At 29.0% G+C, this 14,830-nt stretch overlaps 1 long non-coding RNA gene across 1 annotated transcript; it reads right to left on the bottom strand.

Moving 5' to 3' along the window:
* Positions 1-6,103: 6,103 nt before the first annotated feature.
* Positions 6,104-7,299, bottom strand: LOC149197145 (uncharacterized). The gene is made up of 2 exons (XR_016254742.1): positions 6,312-7,299; positions 6,104-6,168 (listed from the first exon to the last, which is right to left on the bottom strand). It is a non-coding gene; the product is annotated as an uncharacterized LOC149197145 (long non-coding RNA).
* Between the last annotated feature and the right edge of the window lie 7,531 nt (positions 7,300-14,830).

Here is a 14,830-nt window from a genome sequence, read left to right as displayed (position 1 = left end):
GATAGTTGTCTTTTTTTTTTTTTTTTTCAAACATTTTTTTTTAAAGTTGTTTGGCCAACAATAATTTTTTAAGTTGTTTGGAAAACAATAATTTTATGATACAAGTCACTTAAAATTAAATTATTGATACAAGTCACTTAATCTGATATAATGATTTTTTATTTTTTTATTTTATTTATATAATTAATTAATTTAAAATTAATGCTTTTATAAAAAATTATTCAACTTTGTATTTAAAAAAAATTGATTGAACATATTTACTTCTTTTTCACAGCATAGCCTTTTATACCAACCAAAATGACTATAAAAATTAACTCACAAAATTACATTTTAAAATTATGTAATTAATATTTAAAATGAATTGATGTTTTTGAAAAAAAATCTGCTTCACATTACTCTCACATGAATACTTTATATACCAAGCACTTTGACATGAATACTTCATATACCAAGCACTTTGACATGAAAAATAACTCATAAAATTACATTTAAAATTTTGTTATTTAATAAAAATTTATACTTAAAACTTATACAATTAAAACCTTAAATTTTACCTATTTATTTGTGTTGTTGTTGTATTTTGTTGTGATATGTGGTGTTGTGTTGTGATATGTGCTGTTGTGTTGTGTTGTGTTGTGATATGTGGTGTTGTGTTGTGATATGTGATGTGTTGTGTGTATATATATATAATTATACACATTAACATAGTGTATTTTTTATTTTAAAATTATTGACATTTAATGTTTCAGAATATTTGTACAACAATATTATGTTATTTGGTTATGAGTATTTGAATACGAGTATTATGTTATTTGTATATCCTTACATTTTATAACTGCATTTATACATTTATTTCACATGTTATTATTTCTTAGCAACAAGTGGAGTATTAAAAATAACTTATAAATTTTAAAAGATAATAATGATTTTTATTTTAAAAAAGGTCTTTCTCACAATTTTCAAAAATAAGATGCTTGAAGTTGGGAAGGAGTTGTATTTTAATTTTTAATAATTATTTTATGTAATTGTCTATTTTAGCGTTAAATTTTAAATTTTATTTATTTTAATTTATATATTAATGATTTTTGACATGTATTTCATTTAATTAATTAATATAAGATTAGTTTTGTTTTAAGTTGGTGAACAAACTTTACATATTGCATGTCAAACTTTGATTTCAAATCTTTTGCATTATTCATATGGTTTTCATATAATATTTTATATAACTATCACAAATGATGTTTACAATGTGATTTAACCAAAAATATTAATTGGAAAATTAAAAAGTTATACAAATAAGATTATAATTTAAATATTTATTATGTGATATTGTGATGTGTTGTGTTGTGTTTTTTGATTCTACACATAATATATTATGCATAATTTGTACACATAATAAGTTGTGTATTTTTTTATTTTAAAATTATTGAGATTTAATGTTTCAAAATATTTGTACAACAATGTTATGTTATTTGGTTATGAGTATTTGAATATGAGTATTATGTTATTTTTATGAGTATTTTTACATTTTAAAAGTGCATTTATACATTTATTTCACATGTTATTATTTCCTTAGCAACAAGTGGAGTATTAAAAATAACTTATAAATTTTAAAAGATAATAATGATTTTTATTTTAAAAAGGGTCTTTCTCACAATTTTCAAAATTAGGATGCTTGACGTTGGAAAATTAAAAAGTTATACAAATAAGATTATAATTTAAATATTTATTATGGGATATTGTGATGTATTGAAATGTGTTGTGTTGTGTATTTTGATTGTACACATAATATATTGTGCATAATTTGGTGTATTTTAAGTTAATTGAATTTTTTTATACCAATTATAAATCATTGTAAAAATCTAAAATTGTGTTATTTAATAAAACATAATACTTAAATTAATTGATGTGTTTGAAAAAAAATGAACTTCACATTTTAAATGTGTGAAGTATTGAACTGTGTTGCCTCTTGTTAATATTTAATTGTATAATTATAATATTATAATTGTATAAATTTAATAAATGTTAGCTTTTATAATATTTGTACAATATGTAAATCATAAATTTCAATAAGTTTATTTTATTTTACTACCACAAACAATATTCAAAATGCCGATAAAAAATATTAATTGAAAAATAAAAAATTTATACAATAAGATTATAAGATTATTTAAGTTTATTTGTTATGTGATATTGTGTTGTGTGATGTGATATTTGATTGTATGCCTAATATTGTAAAAGTATAAACAAAATAAATAAACTCACAAAAATAAATAAACTTACAAAAGTGTAAAAGTATATTATAATTAAGGGAGATTTTCCTTATTAATTTTGTTTTTTAAGAATTTTAATACCCAACCATAGGTGAGTTAATAAAAATAAATTTATAAAATTGTAAAAATACAGTCATCATAGCATGGCCAAAGAGCCATAGAAGTCTCTTATTGTTTTTTCTTTTAGTCTCTTATTGTTTTTTCTTTTTAAGAATTCTAGCTTAATTTTGTAATTTTGTTCTTTTATTTAATGATTTATTTTGATGTTATATTAATTATTAACTTGTTCAATTAATTTGATTTAAACTTGTGATTTAAAAAATAAAAAAAATTAACTGCATCTTTGACATTTTAAATTTATATGGATCACATTCATATATGGTCATATGGTTTTTTACATGATAGGATATGTAATGGTTTTTAAATTTCAAAATTTATACAAATTAGATTTTAAATTTTGTATATTTTGACAAAAAGTTACAAATGATTAGTATTTAATCATTATTTTAAAAAATATTTGATTAAAGTATTTACAACTTTTGTTATTTGTTATTACAAATTAAAGCTTCTTATTATTAATTATTTAATTGGGGAAGTGAAATAAGATTAATTGTATTTTAAATTTCAATTTTTTATGGTTACATTCATATGGTTTTCACATATACCAACCCCAAATGATATTGAAAACTTTTAAATACAAATTAACAATTGAAAATTTCAAAACACTGTCACCATTGTCCTATTGAAGTTGTAGTATCTCCATTCTATGCATAATACTGTCACATTCAATCTATTAGGCCATATTGGTTCCAGCTAATCTGCAAATTATGTTTTTGTATATATTGATTGGACCTATTTTCTTAGCAAATGATGTAATACTTGCCATTATATTTCTTATATAATATTATCTAGCTTTTTTTGGCCTGCAAAATTTCAAAATTTATACGATTTTAAATTTATATATTTTGGTACAAAATAAAATTATTATTAAAACTTTAAAGCTAAGTGTTTCAAAATTTATACGATTTTAAACTTATATATTTTGGTACAAAATAAAATTATTATTAAAACTTTAAAGCTAAGTGACAGGTATCAAGAACTGAAAATAGATCTAAAAAGGTAAATAGAATTGTTTTGCAATTTCATACATAATTAGTGAAATCTATAATAGATTATTGTTTATTGGATTTTAAAAAAATATAAAATATTTAATTGTATGCCCATCAACAAAGCAAATGGAAAGAACAGTAGATGGGGAGGGTGGAAGTGCTAGTAAAAAGTTTTTTGACAAAGATTCATCATATATTATTAGAATTTTTGTACATCCTCACTCTTTTTAATATATTATTAATTTTTTTGGGAAATTTTGTAAAAAAGTTTTTTTTGACAAAGATTCATCATATACTAGTAGAATTTTTGTACATCCTCAAACTCTTTTTAATACATTATTGAATTTTTTTGGGAAATTTTCACTTTTAATTGACTATTTTACTTTTTATTTTAATATATATATATTAAAAAATCAAAATTTTGATTTTTGTCCAAATATTACAAAAGGCCTCTATTATTTTGAAATACACCAAATAATGCACAATATTATATAGGCATACAATCAAATATTACAATCAAGCAATACATTTCAATTACATTACAAGGCAATTTAAATAATATTATTATTATTATTATTATTTTTAATTTCCCAATTAATATATATATATATATATATTTTCCAACATTTTAAATATCATTTGTATTTTAAAATGTAAAAATAAAATCTATATACACATTTTTATAATAAAAATACAAATTTACATTTTCATAACCATATAACATAATCTTGTTTTACAAATATTTTTAAAACATTAAATCCCAATAATATTAAATTAATTTAAAATACACCATATTACACAAGAAGTTATGTGTATAATCATTATTATCACAAGACTAACATAATTAAGTAATAATATTTTAATTATATAATTTTATGAGTTAATTTTCATAGTCATTTATGTTTGGTTTATCCATATCAATGAAAGTATTGTCATTGTGAAAAGAGATAAGTATACTCAATCATTTTTACTTTTATTTTCCAATTAATATTCTTTAATAATATTTTAAACATCATAGTGGAAGTGGAATTTTAAAATCTATATACATCTTTTTATAATAAAACAAATTTAGTATTTTTTGTTAAATAAAACAAATTTAGATTTTTTACATTGATTTGTGGTTGGTATAAAAAAAAATCAATTAATTTAAAATACACTAAATTATACACAATATTATATGTGTACAAACAAAATACACAACACAGCATTTCAATACATCACATTATTACATTATAACACAACTTAAATAAATATTCAAACTATAATCTTATTTTTATCACTTTTTATTTTTTCAATTAATATCTTTGGTTAAATCACATTTTAAACATCCTATTTGATTGGTATATAGGGTATTATATGAAAACCATATGAATGATGAAAAAGATTTGAAATCAAAATCAGAAATCATTAAGATATCACTTATTTGTGAAACTGCAAAATTAAAATAAATAAAGATAAAATTTTAAAACCACAATAAACAATTACATAAAATAATTACTAAAAATTAAAATACAACTCCTTCCTAACTTTAGGCGTGCTATCTTTGAAAATTGTGAGGAAGACAACCATTTTTAAAATAAAAATTATTATTATCTTTGAAAGTTTACAAGTTCATTTTTAATAATACTCCACTTGTTGCCAGGGAAATAATATCATGTGAAAGAGATGTATAAACTTAGTTCTAAAATGTAAAAATAAAATCTATATACATCTATTTGTAATAAAAATACAAATTCAGATACTAGTAACAAAATAACATAACATTGTTGTACAAATATTTTGAAACATTAAATCTTAATAACTTTAAATTATTTTAAAATACACCATATTACACAGAATGTTAATGTGTATAATTATATATACACACAAACAACACATAATACAACATATCACAGCACAACACAACACAACATCACATATCACAACACTAGACAACACAACAGAAACATAATAAGTAAAAATTAAGGGTTTAATTGTATAATTTTTAAATATTACTTTTTATTAAATAACAAAATTTTAAATGTAATTTTACTAGTTATTTTTCAACCATTTGTGCTTGGTATATAAGGTATCATGTAAAAGTCATGTGAATGTGAATGTGAAAGTGCTTGAGAGTAATGGGAAGCTGACTTTTTCTCAAAAACATCAATTCATTTTAAATATTAATTTTTATTAAACAACATAATTTTAAAATGTAATTTTATGAGTTAAGTTTTACAGTCATTTTGGTTGGTATAAAAAGGCAATTAAATGTAATACAAGTAATGTAAATGTGAATATAAAGTTGAATATTTTTTTAATAAAAGCATAGTTAATTAGATTAATTATAAATCAGAAAATTATTGTTTGCAAAATTATCTGAAATAAAATGTTAAAAGTAAAATAAAAGCATAGTTAATTAGATTAATTATAAATCATAAAATCAGAAAATTATTGTTTGCAAAATTATCTGAAATAAAATGTTAAAAGTAAAATATTCTTTTAAAAAATGAAGCAAAATAAAATTTAAGGCTATCCAAGACAATGAGACTCCTCCAAGATAGTTGTGGCCATGCTATCTTTGAAGGTTGTGAGAAGGGTCAACCCCCTCTCCAAAAAAAACTGATTATGTATTAAAATATAGTTTTTGAGGAGTACATAAAAATTAATAATACAATTTACAATTACAAATATACTAAGAAATATTCTTCTTAATGTATGATAATTCTGTGCCCAAAAGCCTTTGCCAAAGCAGTCCCCTCCTTTGTTCTTTCCATCTACCTTTTTGATCTTGACCTTCTTAATCCCTGCATTCAATTAAAAGATTATAATTTTGATAATAAATTTATTTTAAAATAATAAATAACAAAAATTTAAATATTTTTAAGAGGCCATCAAAATTATAGTCCATTAAACATGTAGTATGAAATTGCAAAACAATTCCATTTACCTTCTCATATATAATTTTTGTTGTTACAACACTCTATCTGGGTTTGAGTGAAAAACCTTCCTATCTATTTTTTTTTATGCCTGTTTCATATGATAAAAAGCTTTACTGTTTTAGTAATAATTTTATTTTAAAATAATAAATAACAAAAACAATAAATTAAAAACTTTTTTTTTGTAAGTTTAGGTGGGACCTTCTCATTTTCCAGTTTTTACATGTCCGTTATTCACCCCATTTCCAGCGAGGGTAGCTTCGAGGGAGGGTAGCACAAGAATAGAACCCAAGATCTCCCTGAGACTTCATTTCCAATGCCATTACCACTTGAGCTACCCTACGGACAATTAATTAAAAACTTTTTAAAATAATGATTATAACTAATAAAAATTTCACTCACCATTTCACATGAAACTGTAAAAGTAATTCCATCTCCTCATAACTTCTTGTTAAAAGCCCTCCATCTCCTTATTTATAACTTCTTGTCAAAAGCCCTCCATCTCCTTATTTATAACTTCTTGTCAAAAGCCCTAAAGCTTTCCATCTATTTTTTTTATACTTGTTTCATATGATAAGAAGCTTTACTGTTTTAATAATAATTTTATTTTAAAATAATAAATAACAAAAAATTAATTAAATATTTTTAAAATAATGATTATAACTAATAAAAATTTCACTCACCATTTCACATGAAACTGTGAAAGTAATTCCATCTCCTCATTTATAACTTTTGGTCAAAAGCCCTCTCTCCCTCCACTTGTTTTATACCAGTTTGTTTTATACCCGTTTGATAAAATAAGAAAATTAAACTTTTAGTTACAAATATGCTATTAGATCATAAAAACAAAAACAAAAAAATATCCTGCATATCAAGTAAACAGACATAAAATTAGTTATTATAATTCCTGCCTGGAAGATACTTTAGGAGCCATAGAATGGCCATTTGGGCACCTCAAGATTGACGGTCAATCAAGGTAAGCAACTTTGTAGCTATATGGATTTGAGTAAAATGAAAAATAAATAAATAACAAAAAAACATTAAAATAAATTAATTATGTTAAAGAAACATGTTAACACCAATTGATAAAGAATTAGTGATAGAAAAACATCAACTACCAAAAACGCTTGCCAGACTCTCTGATTGGCCATTGCCCTCACAGAATATCAAAATATATTTAAAACATGTGTTACATTCATGTGCCACACACTCTGAGGGGAGGTCATTGGGCTCACACAAGTCACTACAGCTGCCTGGCCTGGCCTCTTTGAATTATGAGGGAAGTAACTCAGTAAGTTGATGGGAGAGCGATCAAGGCCCTACAGAACAAGACAAACTACTGAATTGAGTCTGTTTTGCCCTACAGCTTAGGACAGGCTACTCAATTGAGTCTTTTTGCATTAATAGCGATGTACACCCATTATAAATTTCGCTGAACCGGTACAGTTGGGAACCAAACCCATTGTACAATTCAGTATGTTTTACATATGGTACATGAATTGACCTGTACCATATTTGATCAAACTATCTATCAAGTCCAGAGGAGCTTATTATGCATTATTAATTTGATACTTTGAAAAGCTACACAACATTCAAAAAAGATAAAGATATTTCATTGTTGATTACAGGATGAATATAGTGAATTTCCATCAGAGGACATGTGCAATTTACCTTCAAGAACCATAAAAATATATTTTTGGGTTGCCTGGAACAATAGAATATATATCAGTTTGGAGAGCATCAGACTGAAGATATATTTCAGGTTCCTGAAAGAGTAGAATATTCCCCCATACAGCAGGCATCTTAAAGATGAGAGAGAAATAATAGTAAAAGAACTATTAGACATGTATCAAATAGTGTCTAGTAAAAGCCGCTGTCTATCCAGTAGTGTGACAGATCGGTTTGGGGAGCATAAGACTGAAGATCTGAAGGTTGCATGTTCGGTCCACACTGGCCACATTGTATTTTTGTAATTCATTCTTTAAAAGGATTATGAACACTAAAGCGATAAATGAAGGCAATACAGGGAATTACTATGACAAAAGAAAAGTTCATTCCTGTAACACTCAAGCAGGCATCTGTCAAATACTGTAACAGAAGGTGAAACTAAATGACTTCATTACTAACTAACTTAAGTTTGTCTATCCAGTAATGTGACGCCTACATTTGGAGAGCATCAGACTGAAGATCTAAGGTTGCATGTTCCTTCCACACTCACCACATTGCATTTTTCTGTAATCAATTCTTCAAAAGGTTTGTTGAACTAACTAGATAAATGAAGGCAGTCCAAGGAACTACTATGACAAAAGAAAAGTTCACTCTACATGGCAAAGTGTAACACTCAAGCAGGCATCTGTCAAGTACTTGTAACAGAAGGTGAAACTAAATGACTTCATTAAGAACTTGTATGTCTATCCGTAGTGTGACACCTAGGCTTGGAGAGCATCAGACTGAAGGTTGCATGTTCGGTCCACACTCACCACATTGCATTTTCTGTAATTCGTTCTTCAAAAGGTTCTTCAAAAGGTTTGTTGAACTAAATAGATAAATGAAGGCAATCCAAGGAATTACTATGACAAACGAAAGTTCACTCTACATGGCAGACTGTAACACTCAAGCAGGCATCTGTCAAATACCAGCATCACACTCAAGGTTGCATGTTCGGTCCACACTCACCACATTGCATTTTCTGTAATTCGTTTCTTCAAAAGGTTTGTTGAACTAAATAGATAAATCAAGGCAATCCAAGGAATTACTATGACAAACAAAAAATTCACTCTACATGGCAAACTGTAACACTCAAGCAGGCATCTGTCAAATACTTGTTACAGAAGGTGAAACTAAATGACTTCATTAGAAACTTAAGTTTGTCTATCCAGTAGTGAACAACTAGGTTTAGAGAGGGTCAGACTGAAGATCTGAAGGTCCAGACTCACCACATTGCATTTTTTGTAACTCATTCTTCAAAAGGTTTGTTGAAATAAATAAATAAATGAAGCAAATCCAAAGAATTCGTGCCACAAAAAAAAAAGTTCACTGTACATGTCAAACTGTACCAACTCAAGCAGGCATCTGTCAAATCTTGTGACAGAAGACTGGCTCTCACAGACTTTTGAAGTGAAATATGATGCGTTGAGCACTGACATGAATACTGTGGCCAGGCAAAACCAGTAGCCTATTGCTTTTCAAAGTAGAAATTGATTCACAAAGAGAAACTTTTATGCATCTATGAGAAGGAAATATTGACCCTTATGCATGTTGTCGAAAAATTCAAGCCATATTTATCCAGACAACACCTCAAAATTGGAACAGAGCATGAAACTTTGAAGTATTCATTATCCCAATGAAATTTTAGTGAACAAGCAGGAAAGTAAACTACAAGGCTTTTTCTTTGAGATTCAATACAAGAAGGGCATAAATAATGCTTCAGCCGATTTCTTATCTATGCTATCTATCACAGAACTGGGATGGAAAAAAGAATTATTAGCTGTATGTGCAAAAGATGAGAGGGCAGCTGATAGGCTACAAAACTCCAAAAAAAAACCTAGGAGGGCAATGGATATGCATTTTTAGGCAATCTGATTTTTTTATAAGAATTGCACATATCTAGTACCGAAATCTATATTTTAACAAGGCAGAGATAGAAGAATGCCAATCCTCAACTGCTGTTGGTCAAAAGTTGACATTCCAGTGGTACAAGGACATTCCAAGGATCTGGAACTTCTCATGCAAGCTATTCAATCAAAGTCCTGATAAATGAGGGTATTTAGGCATTGCATAAGTAGCAACCTCTTGATCCACCAGCAAAGATTGACCATCTTAAACCTTGCCCTAAACTTGAAAGACTTCTCGATTGGAAAGAAGATGACAATTCAGTCTCTGTAAATTGCAATGGTTTTCAAATGGGAAAAAAATTTACCCTAATTAAACTCGAGTGGATCCAAATGATTGTTCATGGGACATAGACTGTGAATCAGAACTACGCATTGGTATATCTACCGCGGCACAGACACCTTGTTTGGACATTGTAACAAAGTTACAAACTATGCAAATGACCAATTATCAAATCAAGATACTGAGTGCTAGAGACTGATAACAAAGTGACCAACCATTTATCAAATCAAAACATTGAGTAGCGCAGACTGACCACTAAGTGACCAATTTTAAATCAGAGGGAAGATACACAACCGATTACACTGATTAAGAAAACAAACAATACCATATACGTATACATAGAAACCCAAGTACCCCAGATACAAGTTATAGATAAAGTGTAATGTTCGTCCCCACAGCAAATCCTGACACCCTTTCTTTGTGAAAAATCTAGACATTTCACGAGAATTGTGTGCCATAGAGCAGCCCAAAAAGTCTAGACACTTGATCATGATTAATCGTGTGAGTCATCAAATAAAAAGCCTGCTAATAAAGTCATCAAGCCTTTCTTCCAGAAAATTATAGACACACGCATCAATAAACCGTGTATTCTAGGCTGCAAGACATGCTGAATTGGGTCTGTTCTGGTTAATAGCAATGTGTCAGCGCTCCATTCCTAATTATTGGGTGCACAATAGGTGATAGTGTTAATTAAAATCTTCACACCATTGGCATCCAACCAACCAGAATGACCAGGTTCATCTGAATGTTTACTGGCCAGATGCTCTTGCACCCTTTTCCTCCCCATCCAGAATACCCCCTCTTGCTCATAGCTTCATGAGCAGATCCTTTTATTTGACATCCACTTTCTGCATTTATTTCTCTTAGTTAAAGGGGAAACCCTAGAAGAAGGGATAGAAAGAAGAAGGGATACAGGATACTCCAGTGTTACCAGTCTTACTCTCTAAGACTAGTTGTTATTGGTATAAATAAACACAATAGAAACATAAGGAATGAGCTGGTTTCTGTCCATCTAAGATCAATATGCAAGGGAATGCAAAGCATAAATGCTAGTGTATTACTCTCTTAAATTGAAAAAACCTAAATGGCATTTTTATGGGCCTGGGTAGAAATGTTTGCAGTAGTAGTAGACTGAATAGGAAGGAAAATGTAGGAAGTACATTTCTTTTCAACCTTTTCCAAACCATTTATGTAGGGATTGATTTTGGACAAAAGTATACTAATTTGCTTCAGGTTAATATTGTGTAGAATGAAAAGAAAGAGCTTAGGGTGAACTACTTATTAGAACAAATCACATACCTAGGATTTGTCCCACCGTAGAGTAAACAAAGGTGCAAACCCTTGTCAACTATTTGAACCTTCTTTCCTTAGCTATCCTAGGTAGGCCCCAAGCACACTTTGTGCCAGTTCACTGTTATAGGTAATAAAATGGTTAATAATCTGACTCGTAAGCTCAACATGGCATGGATTGTCTGTCACTCAACTAAACAAGAAACATCCAATAACCAAATTCTCTGTTTACAAAAGTGAAGGGACTAAAAGAATTGTAATAAAATTTAACTCACTTATTGAACTTCTACAAACAATGTCTAAAAAGAAAATTCTGGAAACCAAAATTTTTCTACAAGTTTAAACATTAGAAGGTTTTATGCTAACAACACCAATTAATTGTTGCAAGTCACTGAATGGTTAATAATCTCACTCCAAATAAGCTCAACCTATTAGTTTATAAACTCAACATGGCTTGGACTTCTGGTCAGTCTTTACATTTTAAATGTCCAATAACAATGCACAGAGGAAAAAAAACTAATAAAATTGCAATAAAATTCTACTTGCATATTGAACTTCTACAAAATAATAATAAAATAAAAATAAAACAAAAACATACCAAAAACAAACAAACAACATTGAAAAAAATTGAAGAATATTCTGGAAATCCCAAAATTTTCTTTAGACTGGAGCATTAGAGGGTTTTATGCTGATGCTAAATCAGCACCATGCACTAGCCCCACTTGGATATGGTAGTCAGACTGAATATTAATGCCACTAAGCATTATACTACTTAATTCAGTAAGGTTAGCACTTACATTATTAATCTTACTAAGTTTATACTACCATTAAGGTGAAATTACGGTATTCAAGTGGAGAAGTTCAACCAGTAACACCAGTTATACTCGCTCTTTATCAATGAGTACACTCTAAAGTCATATTACTCTTGATTACCTCGTATGCCCATAGTATATAGTTAAGGTAACTAATGGGCAAATTTGAATCTTAACCAGTACAATAAAGCTATGACATAAACCGTAGAAATACAAGAGTTATGTGCTATATAAAGCATCACTATTCCGAGCCTTACAGGTACGTTGTAAAGGTTTTATCTTGAGTGACTAGAGCAATTGACTGTACTCCATATTAACCTGCCACTAGCCCCATGGTTTATATTGTACTCAGTCAATACTAATATACATGGTTTATATTGTACTCAGTCAATACTAATATATTGTAATGTAGTCTATGCTCTTGGTATTGTATTAATTGGCTATGATATGCATGTAATTAAAGCATAGTTTGCATGTGAGCTATTATATAGTACTATATCTCAATTACTAAACCATATAATAGTGTGAACACTAGAGCTCAATTAACATAGTAGCAAGTGTTATACGTCACAAAACAGATTAAGCATACTAAGAACAAGCTGCATATAGGGCTAAGAACTCACTTATGTTCCATGAAAACCGGTATTACACTTTGATCACTCACCACGTAGTAGTTCTATTATCTCATGTAGCATTATCTAGAAGAATATTTGCTAGTTTACAAGTTGCTTATTTATCTATATAATGATGGACTCATACAGGGTAATAATGATGCATTTACGAGTAATATGCTGGTAGCTTAATTTTCTGAAGTGTACATGATAGCAGCATAATTTAACTCTTAACCTACCCTTAGTTATATGTCTAGTTAATCTAAGAATTATTTGTACTACTTGCCTCTACAGGTTGAACTTCTACAAAAAGTTTCTAACAAGAAGACTCTGGAAACCCCAAAATCTTTTTTAGACTGGGTCATTAGATGGTTTTATGTTGATGCTAAATCAGCACAAATATGTTGAAATTTCATAAACAAATATTCAAAAAATAAAACCCAATAAATAGTACCAAAAAAATAAAACCCAAAGAAATTAAAGAACCAAACACATCATAGATTATGATCTTCTAGAAACAATTTCTAAGAAGAAATTTCTGGAAACCTGAAACCTTATTTAGATTTGAACACCCTAACACTAAATCAGTCTCAATTTATTGAACTTTCATAACAATACTCAAAATTAAAACCTATTAGGACATAAACAGTACCAAAAAAACTAAAGACAGGAAAACTAAACCCATCAAAGATTATAAAGTCTTTCCCAAACAAAAACCAGAGACATAGAAGAACAAAACACATCAAAAATTATAAAAGCTTTCCCAACCCTTACCTGCAAATGAAATTGGGAATAAGAAGCTTTTAACTAAAACCATATAAACCATAGTGCACATGTATCTAATCCCTAGGAGAGAAACCAAAAAGTTATCAGCGGTGGGAAATGGTCATCTAGTTCTTCACCTGCACCTCAAGAGAAAACAACACAAGTTAATCTAAAAGAAAAAAATATGATAAAACTTTCGGTAAAAAGCATTAATCTATCCATGAAATATTGAAATACAATTATGTCATCCTAAAATTCAAATAATATAATATTACTATAAAAAATTTAACAAATAATTCAAATAACATAAGATTACTATCATAACAAATAAATAAAACAGTACCTACTTTCTCAGTCTTCAGAATTAAATCAATCATCCAGTCTTATGCTCATTGCAACATCGCCCTCCCTCTTAACCAAACAAACAAGTACCAACCTCTCAAACAAGAACAGCAAACAAAACCAGAACAGCAAACAAACCCAAATCTAAACGAACCAGGAAAAGAAGGAAAATAAAATAAACAGAAACAAAATAGATTAAAAAAAAAATTGCAGACAGAAATTAAGCATGGCCATGCTCCAGAAAGAAAAGAAAACACAAAGTATCAAATTGCAACAAATAGCAAAATCTGTCCGGCCCTTCTGTCTAAACCCATCAAATTCCAAAATCTGTCAGGCTCTATTATCTAATTTGTTCTATCAATCTCCTTCTCCGCCAAGCTCCATAAAAAGATAAGTCCACCATTTCTCCAATTTTTGTTCTCTCCTTCTCCGCCAAGCTCCAGATAAAAATAAGAAGGAAGCAATAGCATGTCAGAGGATCGAATCCCGGCGAGTGGAGGATCGAGACGGAGCAGCCACAGGCCGCCGGGGCTGACGCTCCCCATTCCCCCGCGCGAAGAGCCGTTCGCCTACAATGCCGTCCCGGTGCCCTTGCCATTGCCGTTGCCACCACCGCCTCCGAGACCGGCGGTGGCAGCGGAGCTGAATCCGTCGGAGCTGGAGAAACTGGGAATTCTGGGCTACGGCAGTCAGGGCAAGGTGTACAAGGTTCGGCACAGGGCAACGAAACGCTGTACGCCCTCAAGGTCGTCCATGGCAACCACGATCTTTCCACCCGTCGCCAGATCGTTCGCGAGATGGACATCCTGCGGAAAA

This window comes from Pinus tabuliformis, chromosome 2_2 (genome assembly GCF_031772625.1).
Source record: "Pinus tabuliformis cultivar Carrire ecotype Pingquan chromosome 2_2, CPIR1, whole genome shotgun sequence".
Classification (NCBI taxonomy): Eukaryota; Viridiplantae; Streptophyta; class Pinopsida; order Pinales; family Pinaceae; genus Pinus; species Pinus tabuliformis.
This window is presented reverse-complemented; position numbering and strand designations above follow the sequence as displayed.